Raw genomic sequence first — 5696 nt, forward strand, 5'->3', positions numbered from 1 at the left:
CCTACCCTTTCCCAAAACAGGCCCTTCCTCGTTTCAATAGGCAAATAGATCTGTATGGGCTGACTTCCCCCTGTTCAAATATCTGCCGCTCTGACCTTTCTTGCACATAGGTTTCTATTTCAAAGCAGAATTCTCTCTCTCTCTCTCTCTCTCTCTCTCTCTCTCTCTCTCTCTCTCATTTTACGTCTATATTAAAGAATTAATCAGTAGTTTTACTATTACAATTCTTACACGCATCTATCTATCGAAAATTTTCCGTGAGCCATCTCCTCAAAGGGCCTCTCTCTCTCTCTCTCTCTCTCTCTCTCTCTCTCTCTCGGGGTGTAATGGCCTCGTAACTTGCCTAAATTAAAGCGGGTCTGTGGGCTAACACTCAGACACTAATTCTCATACAACATTATCTGCTCTCTCTCTCTCTCTCTCTCTCTCTCTCTCTCTCTCTCTCTCTAAAGAAGCCTTTATCACCCCTATGTCACTTATTCCTTTTTTTCCGAGTAATATCGGGATCATGAAGCAGGCCAGGAGATTTGATCTTCCTTTGTCTGCGTTTCCTCTTGTTTCTGTGTCTCCTTTGTTTCTTTTCTTGTTCTTACTTTATCAAGTGTTTCTTGTTTATTTATTCAATTTATTATCGTTTACTGTATTTACTTTCACTTTTGTGATTATTATGATTTCTCTTCTAAAGTGATTAACTTCGTGGTTTTCCAGATATACTGTACACACACACATATATGTATATATATATATATATATATATATATGTATATATATACACACACATATATACATGTGTATGTATGTATGTATGTATGTAAGTATATATATGTTTGTGTATATATATACAACACACACACAAACACACACACACACACATATATATATGTATGTATATATATATATATATATATATATATATTACTTGATTACCTGACCATTGATGTATTTCTAAATGATAAGACTGCTACACAATATCTCATATCTGTTTATTCGTCTATCAATCTATTCAACAAAATCTCATAAAAAAAAAAAACTGCTGTTGGTCTGTGCTTGGACGGGTGACCAGGGGGATATACCAAAAACTATTCTCAAATGAATCCCCTGACTATCTCTGATTCAGGGTGGGGGTCGCTACCATACTACAAAAAACTGATATATATATATATATATATATATATATATGTATATATATACACATACATTATATTCATATGCATACATATATATAACAAACATACCTACATACTTTCATTGTCATATTTATCCTTAATCACTGAATCGTGAATCAATCACCCATAATTCCACAATATCACTATACCAAGATTTGCTATATTTCATACAGCAATTTATTCAATCTTATATTTCAATTTCTATAACTTTCCTTTTCCTAAAAATTGTACATAGGTGTTATCGAATGTAAAGTAATATACGCATTTCTTAAAAGTAATTAGCAATCTCTCTCTCTCTCTCTCTCTCTCTCTCTCTCTCTCTCTCTCTTCCATACACCCTTTATACGTCGTTCTTAGTTTTATTCTCAGTCTTTATTGCTCGTTTCACGTGTGCTCTCCCTCGTGCTTTATGTGTCCATCTATCTCTTCCTCCCTGTATTTATCACCTCTCTCTCTCTCTCTCTCTCTCTCTCTCTCTCTCTCTCTCCATCTTAATGAAGCGTACCTCAATTTCCTCACTTTTCTTTTCTTACAGTGACTCTCTCTCTCTCTCTCTCTCTCGTCTCTCTCTCTCTCTCTCTCTCCTCTTTTATCCCTGATACTCCATCTACATATATATCTTCAGTTCTTTATTGGCTTCTGTAATCCTCACCATCGTCGTTCACTTTTGCCTATGTCCACATTCTCCTTTATCAACCCCCGCCCCCCTTCCACCCCACTCTCATCTATCCTTTCTTCCCTTTTTCTTGTTCTCTAAGAATATTCTTTAGTTTCTTTTCTAAATGCATCAAAACACACCTCAGTTGACTAGGTTCCTAATAAATTTCTCTCTCTTCTTTAATATAATCGTTTTTGACTCATATCTGATATTCCATTATCTAGAATTTCTCTAGATAAACTCTCATTCCAAAAACCTTGACAAGCTTTTACATCATATAATATAGACTTTCTCTAGATAACTAAAATCTCATCTCAAACGCCTTAACAAAGCTGTCTATCTTATAATATAGAATTTCACTAGATAACTAAAATCTAATTCCAAAGCTTTAACAAACTTGTACATCACATAACTATATCTCAACATCACGAGATGCGAAAAACATCTAGCTAACCAAGTTCATCCACCCAGGATTCTATTGTCTCTCTCTTATTTATATCATCAATTTTAACCTACTTCTGACATTCCATAATCTAGTTGGTCTCTAGATAAAAAAAAAATCTCTTGCAAAAGCTTCAACAGACTTGTACATCGCATAACCTTATCTAAACATCACAAGATGCATTTACCAGATGTATTACTATAGCAAAATATTTCCATTTACCATATTCCTAGCCTATTTTAGTATGCGGATGAGATCATGGTGAGGGGTAGATGGAGATGGTTTGGGCATGCTCTTCGCACTCCCCAGGAGAGATTAGTTCACAAGGCACTAGAAGAGTTGGAAGACCCAGGCCTACATGGCTGAGGACTACGAAGCGCGATGTAGGAGATGATGGTGAATGGAGAGGTATTCATTTAAAAGCTCAAGATAGAGACGGCTGATGAAATCTAACCGAGGCCCTTTGCGTCAATAGGCGTAGGAGGAGATGATGATGATGATATTCATCACCATTGTACATATCTGTACTATACTGTACAGTAAATACTTTATTTTAATCTTAAATCAACAATTGCACTTCATTCTCATGATTAAATCTTGCCGTGCGAGACACTTAAAAGAAAATTGGTAGATTCATTTTGTTTGTCAACCTCCGGAACAATATTCAAAACAAACAAACTAGTTCCTTATTTATCAATAATAACAAAATTATTTATTCATTTCCTCCCTGGGTTATTTACAGGGGCTGTAGCTTACTTAGTAGTAGTAGTAGTAGTAGTAGTAAATCCCATCTAATTTCTCAAAAAGACTCTTGCTATAAAAACAACACATATTTCATATCTCACAGAGGATTTCACAAGTTTATGCAATTTTTATCTACTATTACCCCGTAACACTGCTCTTACTATTAAATATATCACAGATTTCTGCAACTTTTATCTACAATCACCTATAACACTAATCTTTCTATAAAAAATAATATAGAATTCATCTCACAGGTGCTTTCACAAGTTTCTGCAACATTTATGTACTATTACCACGCATATTCCCCAATGTATGTTGTCACTTGATAATTTGAAAATGATTCAAGCAGCAGATAGGTAAATGATTTAGCAGTAATCACTTGAAAACAATGTACATAATTAATTAATATAAGAGAAAATTAATTTGAATCTGCTCATGAGTGAAAAATACGGCAAACTCAAACATCCTCTCTAAATTACGCCCTTTACCTTCTGAGTTATCAGGGAATTTCCCCTAATAATATGCATTTAATTTAAGTTATCAAGGACTCTCCCCTAATATTACGCATTTACTTGAAGTTAACAAGGACGTTCCTTTAACATTCCGCATTTACTTTAAGTCATCTGGGACTTTCCCCAAATATTACGAATTTACTTTGAGTTATCAGGAACTTTCCCATAATATCCATTTACTTTAAGTTATCAGGGTCTTTCCCCTAATATTATGCATTTACTTTAAGTTATCAAGGAATTTCCCTTAATAATACGCATTTACCTTAAGTTATCGGCGAATTTCCCCAAAAGGACAACCCTAAATACAAGGCATCAGGGACTTTTTCCTTTGGGTCCCTAACCAGGTGGATACGAAACCACTGGGAACCTGTCCGCGGTCCAGAATACGTGATGAATTCTCTTTATTTATACGGGATTAATACGGATCCCTGTGACATACGGGCCAATGCTTAATCCAACACGCCCGCCCCCTCCCACACTGCCCCCCCCCCCACTAATACTCCATCCACAAACGAAAACCTTACTCCCCCCTTTCACGATGTCATTGCAAATGGGCATGTAGATATATAGGGGAGAGAGAGAGAGAGAGAGAGAGAGAGAGAGAGAGAGAGAGAGGTCAAATTATGGAAAAATATAATCATGTCAAAATGTGACAATATTTTCAAATATTGAAAAAGGGTAATAAATACGTTATAAATAAACTAAATTTCACGATGGGTATATATATATATATATATATATATGTACTGTATGTATATATATATATACACACACACACACATATATATATATATATATATATACATATATATATATATACATATATTATAATGGGTCCATAAAGATTATAAAAGAAGCAGGGGAAGAAAAATAAGACGATGTATTGACGAACTAAAAAGTTTGCGGGTGTGGTCTGGCACAGAAAGACCATAAACAAACGTAAGTGGAAGGACATGTCTGAGGCCTTTGTTCTTCAGTGGATTAGAAAAAGGCTGATATATATATATAAATATATAAATATATATATATATATATATATATATATATAATGCTTCAACAGATACATTTCAATACTTTCGAGGTCTTAAATAATTTAGGAAATACAAAAAGTTATTTATAAACTTATAACTTTACAATTATATTTCTAAAGATATCATTAAAATTACAAAAATAATTAATTGTTTCTAAAAAAACAAATGATACATCCACCTCTTTTCATAACCTTTAACTTGTTTCTTATTATTTCCATCCAATTGTTTCTAAAGCCTGCAGTAATACATGAAATATTTCTACCATAAGTTTTTCACATCCTAAATTCCACATTATTATTATTATTATTATTATTATTATTATTATTATTATTATTATTATTATTATTATTATTATTACTAGCTAAACTACAAACCTAGTAGGATAAGCTGGATGCTGTAAGCCCAATGGCTCCAAAAGGGAAAAATAGCCCAATGAGGAAAGGAAATAAGGAAATAAATACACTATACGAGAAGTGGGGAATAAACAAAAATATTTCAGATTAGTAATGACGTTAAGATAGGTCTTTCATACACAAATTATGAAGAGAGACTTAGGTCAGTTTATTCAACATAAAAACCTTCGCTGAAAATTTGAACTTCTGAGGTTCCACCGATTCAACTGCCAGATTAGTTTTATTATTCTATTGTTTTTAATCTAATTTATTAATAAAATAAAATCTAATTAGATATCCAATGAGCTAAAAAATTATAGGATTTCTTTACATATTCCAAATCACTTCGATAATTCTATAAATTTTCCCAAAATTAATACCAAATTTGTTACTATAAATAACAATTTAGCTTTTATTACAAAATTTAGACTAAAACTTTATATAATAAAATAAAAAAGGAAAGTAAACTTCTCATTCTTGAACTTTGATTTCTTACTAAAATAAAAATAAAATAAAAAAATAAAAAATATTCGCAAATTTCAATTAGATTTTCAAGTGTCAATATCAATGTACTATTTCTTTCTCTTAAGTACGGAGTCCGTCGGGAGGGGGAACCCAAGGCCTTTTTTAAATAAGTCGCGAAAAATACCAAAAATATAATTGAAAAATATAAAATTATCATGCAAAAATTTTAGGGTCAAAGTGAGACACAATTCAATAGCATTTAGCCTAAGGGGGAAGATTTAATACG

This window comes from Palaemon carinicauda, chromosome 19 (assembly GCF_036898095.1).
Source record: "Palaemon carinicauda isolate YSFRI2023 chromosome 19, ASM3689809v2, whole genome shotgun sequence".
NCBI lineage: Eukaryota > Metazoa > Arthropoda > Malacostraca > Decapoda > Palaemonidae > Palaemon > Palaemon carinicauda.